This window comes from Panthera pardus, unplaced genomic scaffold, assembly GCF_024362965.1.
Source record: "Panthera pardus isolate Hobbes unplaced genomic scaffold, ASM2436296v1 HiC_scaffold_16, whole genome shotgun sequence".
NCBI lineage: Eukaryota > Metazoa > Chordata > Mammalia > Carnivora > Felidae > Panthera > Panthera pardus.
The window spans coordinates 18,928,658-18,942,925 of NW_026526721.1; the positions used below are offsets into that span (position 1 = coordinate 18,928,658).

The following is a 14,268-nucleotide window of genomic DNA, read 5'->3' on the forward strand; positions in this document are numbered from 1 at the left end:
CATCTTTGGTTAGGTTTATTCCTAGGTATTTTATGGTTATTGGTGCAATTGTCAATGGGATCAGTTCCTTGATTTCTTTTTCTGTGTTTCATTATTGGTGTATAGAAATGCAACCGATTTCTGTACATTGATTTTGTACCCTGCGACTTTGCTGAATTCATGTGTCAGTTCTAGCAGTCTTTTGGTAGAGTCTTTTGGGTTTTCCATGTAGAGAATCACCTCATCTATGAAAAGTGAAAGTTTGACTTCTTCTTTGCCAATTTTGATGCCTTTTATTTCAATTTGTCGTCTGACTGCTGATACTAGGACTTCCAACACTATGTCAAATAACAGTGGTGAGAGTGGATATCCCTGTCATGTTCCTGATCTCAGGAGGAAAGCTCTCAGTTTTTCCCCATTGAGGATGATATTAGCTGTGGGCTTTTCATATATGGCTTTTATGATGTTTAAGTATGTTCCTTCTATCACGACTTTATTGAGGGTTTTTATTAAGAAAGGATGTTGTATTTTGTCAAGGGCTTTTTCTGCATCTATTGACAGGATCATATGGTTATTATCCTTTCTTTTATTAATGTGATGTATCACATTGATTGATTTGTGAATACTGAACCAGCCCTGCAGCCCAGGAATGAATCCCACTTGATCATGCTGAATAGTTCTTTTTATATGCTGTTGAATTCGATTTGCTAATATCTTGTTGAGAATATTTGCATCCATGTTCATCAGGGATATTGGCCTGTAATTCTCCTTTTTTTGTGGGGTCTCTGTCTGGTTTGGGAATCAAGGTAATGCTGGCATCATAGAATGAGTCCAGAAGTTTTCCTGCCATTTCTATTTTTTTGGAAAAGCTTGAGAAGGGTAAGTATTAACTCTGCTTTAAATGTCTGGTAGAATTCCCCTGAGAAGCCATCTGGCTCAGGACTCTTATTTGTTGGGAGATTTTTGATAACTGATTCAATTTCTTCACTAGTTATGAGTCTGTGCAAATTTTCTATTTCTTCCCATTTAAGTTTTGGTAATATGTAGGTGTCTAGGAATTTGTCCATTTCTTACAGGTTACCCAGTTTTTGGCATATAATTTTTTATAGTAATCTCTGATAATTGCTTGTATTTCTGAGGGATTGGTTGTGATAAATCCATTTTTCATTTATGATTTTATCTATTTGGGTCATCTTTCTTTTTGAGAAGTCTGGTTAGGGGTTTATCAATTTTGTTTATTTTTTCAAAAAACTAGCCCTTAGTTTCATTGATCTGTTCTACTGGGTTTTTTTTAATTTTTTTATTCTATATTGTTTATTTTGGCTCTGATATCTATTATTTCTCTTCTTCTGCTGGCCTTGGGGTTTCTTTGCTGTTCTGCTTCTAGTTCCTTTAGGTGTGCTGTTAGATTTTGTATTTGGGATTTTTCTTGTTTCTTGAGATAGGCCTGGATTTCAATGTTTTTTCCTCTTAGGACTGCCTTTGCTGCATCCCAAAGGGTGTGGACTGTTGTGTTTTCATTTTCATTTGTTTCTATATATTTTTAAAATTTCTTCTTTAGTTGCCTAGCTGATCCATTCTTTCTTTTTTTTTTTTTTTTTTTTGCCCATTCATTCTTTAGTAGGATGTTTTTTTAACCTCCATATATTTGGAGGTTTTCCAAACCTTTTCCTGTGGTTGATTTCAAGTTTCATAGCATTGTGATCTGAAAGTGTGCATCGTATGATCTCAATATTGAAGGCTGTTTTATGACCCAATATATGATCTATCTTGGCGAATGTTCCATGTGTGCTCCAGGAGAATGTGTATTCTGCTGCTTTAGGATGAAAAGTTCTGAATGTGTCTGTTGAGTCCATCTGGTACAGTGTATCCTTTAGGGCCATTGTTTCTTTATTTATTTTCTGTCTAGATGATCTTTCCACTGTTGTAAGTGGAGTATTAAAGTCCCCTGCAATTACCACATTCTTACCAATAAGATTGCTTATCTTTGTGATTAACTGGTTTATATATTTGTGTGCTATCAAATATGGTGCATAAACATTTATAATTGTTAGCTCTTCTTGATGGATAGACCCCATAATTATGACATAATGTCCTTCTTCATCTCTTGTTACAGCCTTTAGTTTAATAATCTAGTTTGTCTTATATAATTATGGCTACTCCAGCTTTCTTTTGACTTCCAGTAGCATGGTAGATAGTTCTCCATTCCCTCACTTTCAACCTGAAGGTGTCCTCAGGTCTAAAATGGGTCTCTTATAGACGGCAAATAGATGGGTCTTGTTTTTTAATTTTTTTAATCCATTCTGATACCTTATGTCTTTTGATTGGAGCATTTAGTCCATTTATATTCAGTGTTATTATTGAAAGATATGGATTTAGAATCATTGTGTTATCTGCAGGTTTCATGCTTGTACTGATGTCTCTGGTCCTTTGTGGTCTTTGCAACATTTCACTCAGAGTCCCCCTTAGGGTCTCTTATAGGGCTGGTTTAGTGGTGATTAATTCCTTCAGTTTTTATTTGTCTTGGAAACCTTGATCTCTTCTATTTTGAATGAGAGGCTTGCTGGGTAAAGGATTCTTGGCTGCATATTTTTCATATTCAGCACATTGAAAATTTCCTGCCACTCCTTTCTGGCCTGCCAAGTTTCAGTAGATAGATCTGCTACTACCCTTATGTGTCTACCCTTGTCATTTAAGGCCCATTTGTCCCTAGCTGCTTTCAGAATTCTCTATCTTTGTATTTTGCCAGTTTTCCTATGTTATGTTGTGCAGAAGATCAATCAAGTTATGTCTGAAGGGAGTTCTCTGTGCCTCCGGGATTTCAATGTCTGTTTCCTTCCCTAGACTGGGTAAGTTCTCAGCTATGATTTGTTCAAGTACACCTTCCTCCCCCTTCTCTCTCTTCTTCTTCTTCTGGAACTCCTATGATACGGATATTATTCCATTCCATTGAATCCCTTAGTTCTCTAATTCTCCCCTCATGGTCCAGAATTTTTTTATCTCTCTTTTTCTCATCATATTTTTCCATAATTTATCTTTTATTTCACTTATTCTTCCCTTTGCCTCTTCAATCTTCGCTGCCATCACCTCTAGTTTATTTTGCACCCCATTTACAGCATTTTAAAATTCATCATGACTATTTTTTAGTTCCTTGATCTCTGCAGCAATAGATCTTCTGCTGTCTTCTATGGTTTTTTCAAGCCCAATGAGTAATCTTACAACTATTATTCTAAATTCTTGTTCAGTTACACTGTTTATATCTGTTTTGATCATTTCTTTAGCTGTCATTTCTTTGTCTAATTTATTTTGAGGAGAATTCTTCCGTTTTGTCATTTTGGCTAGTTTTCTATCCCTTATGTGTTTTAAAAGCTTGTTATGTGTCCTGCACCTGTGAGCACCACCATATTAAAGAGGAGTCATACACTGTCCAGGGCCTGGCCCTTCAGGAGGTATTTTTGGAGTGTGGTACTTGCTCTCTGTTGTTGTGACTTTGATTACTTTATCTCCCTACTCCTAGTGATGTTTTGGACCCTCCACCAGGTGTGCTTTTATTTGTTCGTTGAAGTAGCCCTGGAAAGGAAAACAAACAAATAAACAAAAAACAAACAGAAAACAAAAACAAACACAGAAGCAAACAAAAACACCCCAAAACAAAAAAACCCAGAAACACCAACTACAAGTAAACAACAGGGTGGAGGTGGTGCTGATGGAAGAGGCCTTATCCCACGCAAAGAGAAATGACAGGGGCGGGGAAAAATTAAATAAAACAAAATTCACCAGACGGAGAAACGATACGGCTTAATCCGGAGAGAGAGAAAGGAAAGGAAAGCAGGAGGTGTAGAACATGTGTAAAGAGAATAGATTAAATGCGTCTGCCTAAACAAATCAACAACCAGAATAATCAGACTAGAGGAGGGAAGAAGTAAGAAGGAGAAAATGAAGGAAGAACATAAAGAGTTGTCTGTGAATTAAATCAGCCAAGGCAGCAGAGCTGGTCTGGACGAGGGACTGGCTGGCTGGTCAGCGTCAATCCGGCTCCCGGCTCCCGTAGATCCGCACTTAGCGGGCGCGGAGGGGCGTGGCTTGGTGTAGGTGGGTCCCGCCTCCACTGGGGGCCGGCTCTCTGTTCCCTGAGCCCCTACCTTGTTGGTGATGGCGAGGAAAATGGTGAGGCCCCAGTCTCTCCTCCGCGGACCTGGTGTCCCAAACGGCTCTGTTCAAGCCGTTCTCACTGTGCTATGGGCGCGAACGAGGCGGTTTGTCCTGCTCCGCCGACTCCCGTGCCTCCCTGGTGCTCAGCTGGGTCTTAAACCCGGAAGTCTTAAAGGTTCCGGTGCTGCGCACCCCAGTTCTGGGGGGAGTGCCGCTCCGCATCGTGGATATATGGCCTCTGGCTGGCAGGCACAGGCAGTCTTTGTCCTTTGAACGGGGTATATACCTTCTTGCTACAGCACTCCAGGGAGGGGACTGCTTTCTCCCACTGTGGACTGTGCCTCTGAACTAGCTACCGGCCCTGGACTGGCTCCCCTCCTCCCGAGGTGCACAAACAGGGCAGCCAGCCCCAGTCTGTAGAAAGCGCCACAGTTCGAGATTGGATCTTTCTCCATCCTGGCCCATGGTTTTTCTCTTGTCCAGGTACAGTCCTACGCTTCCTCAGCCTCTCTTTCTCTTCTTTTGTCTCTCCCTAAAAGGGGATCCCTCCCCTCCATTTCTCTGCCACCCGTTTTATCTCTCCCGGTTCACAATCACGCACCCATGGCCCGCCGGGTTGTCCCTGTGGGTCCCTGAGGCATCTCTGTCACTTTGCTGCCCAGACTCTTAGAGTGCAGAGTCCTTTGGCCTCAACTCTGCTGTGTTTGAGAGACGAGGGCGCTTCGGATCCCCCTACTTCTTGGCCATGTTGGATTCCAACTTTCTCAAATCTCTTTGAAGGAAGGTATTTCTAGTTATGGAGCCATGAAGAGATTGGGCATTGGAGACCAACCAAAGGCAGATAACAAATCGAGGAGCCTTTATTCTTGGAAAGCTGCTAGAACTTCAGGTAAGAATAGTAGGAATACGTCTTCTCCACCCCCCGCCCCCCCCCCCCCCCCCCCCCCGCAACTTAACTTGGCTGCCAAGAATAATAGTTTCATCAGCATGGGGGAGGAACACGAAAAGCAACAGCTTTGTTGCCAGAGGGGATGAACTCAATCTGGGTGTGTGTGTCCGGGGGGGTGGTGGTGAAAATATTTGGCTTTATTGTTTAAAAGGGGTGGACATGGCTGGGGACAAAAAAGGAAAGTGCAGCTTTGCAAGCCTGACCGTATGGTTCTGGTTGGGGTGAATGGTGAGTGGTGGACCAGCCAGAAATATAATGGGGAAATCCTGGAGATGAGAGACCCATGGAAAGGCTGAGATAATCTCACCATATGTTCTCGACTGATTAGAAAACTCTCCATGCTTGGAGGAGACCTGAGGGAGGCTGGTGAACATTGAAAGCTGAGGGAGACTTGAGAATTGGCTGTAACTTGAGATACATTTTGCCAGCAACATAGAAACTAATCGATAGAGGTGAAAGCTTTGTGGGAATGAGGCATTTGACCTCAAGCTCTGCCCAAATCACTGGCTTACCACTAAGCTATGCACATAAAAGAGAGATCTTTAGGAAAATAGTCTAAAAACAAAAATAAGAATTAAAAAACTGAGCAGAGACATCAGTGATTCCACACTTTAAGTACAAGGAAGTTACTAAAAAAATTATTTAAAAATAATGACCCCATAACCTTAAGAAAAATAAAACAGAATCAAGAAGTAATGTCTTCTCACTCTATTTATTAATGAAACAGTAAGAAAAGATACAATGCAGGAAAAACACCAACCATTCTTTCACGTCAGGCTGAAAGAAGCACAATGATTTTTTCTTTCATTCCCCAATTCCCATATTCCCACCCACGTCAGTAGAAAAAAAAAAAAGAATTGCTACAGTATTTATCTAGAAATGTTGATTTTTAAAACGAAATTGACTAGGCATATAAGAAAGAGGAAAATATAATCTACACTCAATTAAAAAAAAAGACAGTCAATAGAAGTTGCTCAGGGTGAGCCCAGATGTTGCTTTATAGACCAAGACTTCAAAGCAGCTATTGTAAATATGTTCAGAGAATTAGAGGGAATTATGGGGTGCCCAGGTGGCTCAGTCGGTTAAGCGTCAGACTTCAGCTCAGGTTATAATCTCGTGGTGTGTGAGTTCGAGCCTTGTGTCAGGCTCTGTGCTGACAGCTCAGAGCCTGGAGCCTGCTTCGGATTCTGTGTCTCTCTCTCTCTCTCTGTCCCTCCGCCACTCATGCTGTCTCTCTCTGTCTCTCAAAAGTGAATAAACATTTAAAAATACATAAAAAAAAAAAGAATTACAGGATATTTTGTTCAAATAATGAAAGCAAAATTTAATGACACTGACTTAACATACAAGAAATAGAGGTAGAGAACTAGAAAGTATAAGAAAAGAACCAAATGTAAATTCTAGAGTTGAAAAATGCAATACGGTAGTGTTTCCTTATCCATGGGGATTATGGTCTGAGAACCCCAGTGGGGGCCTGAAACCTTGGGTAGTACCAAACCCTAAATACACTATATTTTTATCTATATAGACATACCTGTGGTAACATTTGCTTTATAAATTAGCACAGTAAGAAATTAACAGCCATAACTAATAACAAAATAGAACAATTATAACAATATATTGTAATAAAAATTATGTCTCTCAAAATATCTTTTTTTTAAAGTTTATTTATTTGTTTTGAGGGAGAGAGAGGCAGAGAGTGAAGGAGAGAGAATTCCAACCAGGCTTTGCTGACAGTGTAGATGTGGGGCTCATTCCCATAAACCATGAGATCATGACCTGAGCTGAAATCAAGAGTTGGATGCTTGACTAAGTCACCCACGTGCCCCTCAAAAGATATTATTGCACTGCATTCTTGTGATAAAGTGAGATGATCAAATGCCTGCATGATGAGATGAAGTGAGGTCAATGACCTAGGCATTGTCACATAGTGTTGGGCTACTATTGAGCGTGTGACAATACATCAGAAAAAGAATCATCTGCTTGTCCACTAGGGTTGACTGTGTGTAATTGAAACCATGGCAAGGAAACTGTGGATGATGGGGGACTACTTAACTGAAATAAAAATTTACTACATAGGCCCAGTAACATATTTGAGATGGCAGAAATAAAAATGAGACTTACAGAAAGATCGATAGAAATACTCTAATCAGAAAAATGAAGAGAAAAAAGATGGAAGAAAAAGGAAACTTTTGAATCACGTAAAGTGTGTAACATACATGTAATGGCAGTCAATGAAGGAGAGGCAAGACAGAGAGAGAAGGGTGTAGAAAAAAAATATTTGAAGAAGTAATGACCCAAAACTCCCCAGATTTGATGAAAAACTTTTACCTAGATATCTAAGATTCTCAGCGAATCCTATTAGAAACATAAAGAGAACCACAGTTAGACATATCCTCGGCCAACTACCAAAAGCCAAAAATAAAGGGCAATCTTAGAATCAGCAAGAGAAAAGCGACTTCCCACACACAGAGCATTAACAATACGGTAGTAAACAGCTAGCTTCTCATCAGAAGCAACAGAGACCCAAAAGCAGTGAAATGACAAAGTGCTGAAGAAAAACAAACCTGCCGATGGCCAACAAAAATACTCCTCAAAAATGAAGGTAACACTAGGACATTCCCAGATAAACAAAAGCTGGCAGAATTCATTTCTAGCCATCTTTTACTGCAAGAAATGCTAAAGGGAGCCCACCAGAGAGGAAGGAACTGACATGAGATCGTAACTGAGATCCACAGGAAAGATGAAGGCCATAGGAAATATTAAGTATATGGGCATACGTAAAAGACCACATATGTATTTTTTCCTCTTTTCTCAGTTTCCTTAAAAAAACCCACACAGGAATGTTTAAAACAACGATGAACTAATTATAGCTCCATATTGTTGAATATGTATTATATATGTAAAATATGCATTTGAAAAAATATATATTTGACAACATGCCACATAGGTGATAATAATAGCACAGAAGGAGGTAATGAAGCAACATCGGGGCAAATTTGCTTTACTTACCCCAGAGGTAATTACAGCAGCCAGCTGCCACAAGGGTGGCGGTGGTGACCCTATTCCAGATGGAGTTCGGTTCATTTCATATCATTCATTTTATTTCATTTCAGTACGGAGGTTAATAACGACTTGGCTACTCATTTAAAGTAAACATTTACCAAGCCCATTGTTTACAAAATCAGATACAGAGACTGAAGTTTAAAAACCACAGTTCTGCCCCATCCCTCCCACTCCGGCTTCTGCTTCCCAGAGAGCAATTTTAAACACTTTTCCCTGCTTTTCCAGGTGATTTCAACCATATTTCTAAATGAAATATTTATGTCACTCACTGTTCTTTACTTTTTCAGATTTAGACATTTCGCTCATACGTTCCCTTCTTCCTGTCTTCTCAATGTGATTCCATCATCCCCTTTGATTTCTGTATTGGTTAACTTCCACTTCTTTATTACTTGTTACATCAGAGCCATGCCTCATTTTGTAGGAAGAAGATATTATAAGGAGCGGGAGTTATCCCTTAAGTCTCCTCTCCCTTTAATCTTTCAGCTTCTTTCATCTGTATTTTTACTTTTACACGGTAGTGATTGGTGATCTTTACTTTCTGTTCTGCAGCCTTGGTTAAATCTTTCACGTTTGCTTACAGATGGATGCTACAAGTTGAAATTCAATATTCAGTGTTTATGTTACTTACTAGTGTATAATATTGGAGGTAATAGAGTTCCCTCCTTGAAACTTCTGAGAGGGGCCAGATAGTAACTATTTTAGACTCTGTGGGTCACAGGGCTTATGTTGCAACTACTCAGCTCTGCCTTTGTAGCATAAAAGAAGCTATAGACAAGAGGTAAATGAATGAGTCTGGCTGTGTTCCAGTAAAACTTCATTTTCAAAAGAAGCAGCAGGCTGGATTTGTCCCACGGGATGGAGTTTGTCAATCCTTGCTTTAGAACTTTGAAGACATGTTTTCATTGTATTTCTAATGATGCTCAACTGACCCTTGTTCCTTTGTATGTGGCTTCCTTTTTTCTTTTTTCCTTTTTTTCTAGCTGGGAATAGTTTCAATTCTTGCATGCTACAATTTCACAATAATATGTACAGGAGAGGGCATTTACTCATTATTATTTTTTGACTATTGTCTCTGTCTTTTTTTAATGGAAACTTTCTTGGTCTGATTATGGGCCACCTGGATTAATCCTCTTTTGTGTCTAATCTTTTCTGTCTTTTTGGGAAGGGGTGTTCTGTGTCTTATTTTTTGAAATATATTGAACTATGTCTCTTAGCACTTTTACTGATGCTTTGTGGCAGAAATTTAGAACAATTTTTTTTTTTTTTAATTTAGAGAGAGAGAGCGGAGAGAGGGGCAGAGGGGGAGAGAGAGAGAGAGAGAGAGAGAAAGAGAGAGAGAGAGAGAGAGAGAGAGAGAGAGAGAGAGAGAGAGAATCTCAGGCAGGCTCCATACTCAAAATGGAGGCCAATGTGGGACCCAACGTGGGATCATGACCTCAGCTGAAATCAACAGTCAGATGCTCAACCAACTGAGCCACCCACGTGCCCTATCAGCAGTAACTTTTAAAAATACTTCTTTCTTGTTCTCTAACCTTCTCCACCTCCTCCTTTTTTTGTGTCTGTGCTAGAGTAGATTTGCCATGAAGCTGATTTCCCCACACTTCAGGTCCTGGAAGTTTCTGGGAATTATAGAGTGTTCTCAGTGGGAAGGTACAGCTAGATTACAATCAGGAAGAATTTCTGGGAAAGTGTTTAGGCTAAATAGGTTTCAGAAGAAAGGGATTGGAACCTCTAAGATTCTGTAACTTAAATTGTGGCATATTTTCCACATATAAATATTTATTTTTTGTACCTAATTTTACATTCTAATTTCGTACTTTTAAAAAGGCCCTAAATATTGATTAAGCTTTAGGGTTACACAAAATCTAGATTTTCATTTTAGTTTAATTTCTCTGAGAGTACAAATTAGCATTTTTCTAGATTCTTTTCGGTGCTCTGTTTTGTTTTGTTTTGAATTTTATGTTTCCTTGAGGTAATTTTGTGGTTAGTATACTATTGTTTCCCCCCCCCCCCCCACTCCCCCACTCCCCCACTCCCCCAAATGTCTGGTGATTCTTGGTTTTCCATTCTTATTTAAAAGTGAGAAAATAGACAAGCTGACTCTGGGGTCTGTGAACACGGATGGGACATGTCAGCTGGCACATTTTCCTTTAGGAAAGCTGGAAGGAGATCTCTGAAGTGCTAATTCCCAGCTGCCTTTGTTCTCCCAAAGAGTTCATTCAATTTTTTCTTTTTTAAGAGTTCATTCAGTTTTTCAAGAGAAGAATTCCCCATGTTCTCTTCGTTAGGAAGAAACACCTGGCTGTTAGGGAAGGATTGACTGTTTCCTCTATAGCCTCTTGCTTTTGGGCCCATACTTCACTTCCGCCAGCAGACAGGTAGCTCCTTCTGCCGGTACAGCCTCTGTCTGTGTGCTTTACGCTGCACCTTCCTGTGTTCTACAGCATTAGTACCTATTCCTCCTCATGCGTTGTGTCTTCCAGGAATTTATTGAGATTTCTTATTAACTGATAGTCACCCCCTGTTCTCTCAGCGGAGGGCCTTGGAAGAAAGAGATTAACGTGTACCCACTGCACCTTCAATCTGGAGTCTGTGGGCCTTTAATCTCACCAGCCAACTCCTAGCCTACTAGATGGCTCAGGTTTTGCTGCTTATGCTTTTAGGGGTTTTTCAGGGTTTCTACTGAGAACACATACAAAAACCCTACCAAACTCACTTTTTTGAGCAAAACTCTCATTTGTGGATATTTGATATCTTCTTTGGGAGGACATCTGGCTCTCAAGTTTCAGCATCCATCTTTTTTTTTTTTATAATTTTTTTTAACGTTTATTTTTGAGAGACGGAGAGAGAGACAGAGCACAAGTGGGGGAGGGGCAGAGAGAGAGAGGGAGACAGAATCAGAAGCAGGCTCCAGGCTCTGAGCCGTCAGCACAGAGACCAACGTGGGGCTCGAACTCACGGAGTGTGAGATCATGACCTGAGATGAAGTTGGACGCTTAACCGACTGAGCCACACAGGAGCCTCCAGCATCCATCTTAACTCCTTTATATCTTCGAGAAATTCCTCACTGTTTCTGTCCAAGCCTTCGTGGCTTTTCTGCATTGTCATATTTGTTCATTTTTTAATATTTTGTCATTTTAAAGGGATTTGCAGTGGGGAGAAAAGTAAATGTGTGTGCTAAGTCAACCGTCTTCATCTGGAAGCTGGAACCTTCAAGTTTCTAAATGGTGTAATTAAATGGTCTTTTCTTTCTTTCTTTTTTTTTTTTATTTAAAAAAAATTTTTTTTAACGTTTTTATTTATTTTTGAGACAGAGAGAGACAGAGCATGAAGGGGGGAGGGGCAGAGAGAGAAGGAGACACAGAATTGGAAGCAGGCTCCAGGCTCTGAGTTATCAGCCCAGAGCCCGACGCGGGGCTCAAACTCACGGACTGCGAGATCGTGACCTGAGCTGAAGTCGGACGCTTAACCGACTGCGCCACCCAGGCGCCCCGGTCTTTTCTTTCTTAATAAAATCCTCATAGTCTATCAATCAGAAAGCTTTTAGAAAAAGCACTCTAAAAATATAATTATGCACACCCACTTATAGAAGCTTTTCATTAACTTCTCTTTAAATGTATTTGATCCTAAAGACATAATCTCAAACTTCTTATCACTTACATTCCATTTTTGACTTATTTTCTTCTCACAAGATATTCTTATCTGTCCCTTCCTCTTTTGGTTGGATATTTAACGCCTTGATACTGTATGATTTAAAATCTCCCCGTCTTTCTTTGAAATTGTACTGAGCTCTTAATTCTTATGTGACTCTTCTGCCAAATATTATTGATATTTTAGATGAATGAGAATCTGTTGAAAATTATAGGAAATACTGTGTGTTATGTTATTTAAACTGAAAGGAGAAGACAGTGTTTTTCTGAGTATTCTTAGATCTGTATATATCTATTAATTAATCCAATAAGAGGATTTTTGAATGCATACAACGCGCCAGGCATCTTTCAGGCTCTAAAAGTGACTGAGTGATCACTGACCAAGACAGAAAAATCTTTGACCTCATGATGTTTACTTTCTAGTGGGAAACAGATGGTAAACAGGATAACTAGGTGAGGATATGTGTATTAGGGTTCTCCAGAGAAACAGAACTAATAGGAGTTTATATGTAAAGATTTATTATAAAGATTATGTGATTATGGAAGCTGGCAAGTCCCAAGATCTTCTAGATGAGTCAGCAAGCTGGAGACCCAAGAGATATGATAGTTTAGTTCCAATCTGGGTCCTAAGGCCTGAGAACCAGGAAAATCAAATGTCTAGTCTCAGTCCAAAAGCTGGCAGGCTCAAGACCCAGGAAGAACCTAGGTTTCAGTTTGAGCTTGAAGGCAGGAAAAACCAATGTCCCAGCTCACAGGCAGTCAGGTAGGAGTTCCCTCTTTAGGGGAGGATCAGATTTTTATTCTGTTCAGACCTTCAACTGATTGGATGAAGGCATATCAGGGAAGATGATCTACTTTACTCAGTCTACCTATTAAAATGTTAATCTTGAAAATTAAAAAAGAAGTTTAGAGATGAAACTGACCATGAGGCTTAGAACATATTCTACTCATTCAGTTGTAACATATGCTTGGGGAACCGACTATAACACCCTGGAGATGCACAATGGAAGACTACGACACAAAGCTGATAGTGGAAGTGGCCCTGGAATTATCTCTGTTCTAAGCATTCAAGTCAATAATGGGCTGAGACAAGTAGTGTCTCTCAACGTGAATGGAAACTATACTAGATTGGTTCTAGATCTAGATGCAGTCCACACTGCATCAGGCACAGCCCTGGGGATTCCACTGCTGCCCCAAACGTGCCTCCTCCTCCTTCAAACTCCTTCTAACAGCAACTCAATCCAGAAGCCCAACTGATAAGATCAGTAGATCCTGATCTCTGCCTCTGCAAGAAACCTCCAGAGGAAAGACCTTCTCATCTTTACAGTGCCCAAAACAGCCTGTCTGAAGTGCAATTCCTGGCTCCTTTTAGGGTAAAGTGTGTGATGACAATGGGTATCACTGAGATATTTCAGATTCAATGTCAAGTGTTCCTCTGCCAGATATACAAGAATTCCCCAATTACAAGGTTATTGACGTGTAAACACCCCTGTACTCAGCAGATCCAAATACCATCGATACAGACTATCACCCTGGAGGTTATGACATTGAAAGTGATTTTCTACCACCAGCAGAAGAATTTCCTGTGCCTGATGAGTTACCATCACTGCTTCTAGAATTCAGTGATCAGTTTCAATCAATGGACCCTCCTGGAGACATACTTTCTGCAGGTAGTTTGGGTTTTTCGTTGGGAAACTGGCAGGAGTTCAGCTTAAATCAGTGTATCTGCCCAATTTCTAACCTGTCAATATGTCTGAACTTCCCCGAACAGGCACTGGTGAGAACAGTGCTTGTAGAGAACTACTCACAGCATCAAAGAAACTTTGAAGCCTCTTCTGTAGAAAACATACCCACATCTGTGTGTACTTTCACAGCTTCTTGCTCTGATGGGTCGGCATGCTGTTGGAGTCCGAGGTCATGATGAGTGACCACGAGAGAGGAGACAGTGGGCGCTTCGAAGAGGTGACAATTCCTCCACCAGATCTGCAACAATTTAGGGAAGTCTGAGGCTTAAAACCCCCTTAGTACCTGCACTTTAATGAAGTTACAGAGATTATGTAAATAATCTGCATTGTTCTGGGTAGAGAGAGGGAGACGCAGAATCTGAAGCAGGCTCCAGGCTCTGAGCTGTCAGCACAGAGCCTGACACAAGGCTTGAACTCACACACTGAGAGATTATAACCTGAGCTGAAGTCTGACGCTTAACTGACTGAGCCCCTTCTGCATTGTTCTTTGTAGCAGTGCTTAAGCACTTTTCTCAGTGAGCTAAAATGGGCCTGCCTACACTGATCCACATGCCTCTTGACATGTTAGCCATTTTCCGTGTCCTAACCCACTTTAACTGGGTGAGATTTATGTTGGCTATGCCATTTTCGAACATCTTTTTGTATTAATATTTGTGATGAAATAATGAAATAAAAATCAGTCCTACTATCTTGTTAGCATGATCATAGATTTATATAAAATTGATTA

The 14,268-nt window shown here is 40.3% G+C and overlaps 1 long non-coding RNA gene across 1 annotated transcript; it reads left to right on the forward strand.

The window, feature by feature from the left end:
* The first annotated feature begins 4,078 nt into the window (after positions 1–4,078).
* Positions 4,079–13,820, forward strand: LOC109277908 (uncharacterized). The gene is made up of 3 exons (XR_002085382.2): positions 4,079–4,146; positions 4,912–5,020; positions 13,671–13,820. It is a non-coding gene; the product is annotated as an uncharacterized LOC109277908 (long non-coding RNA).
* Positions 13,821–14,268: the final 448 nt, after the last annotated feature.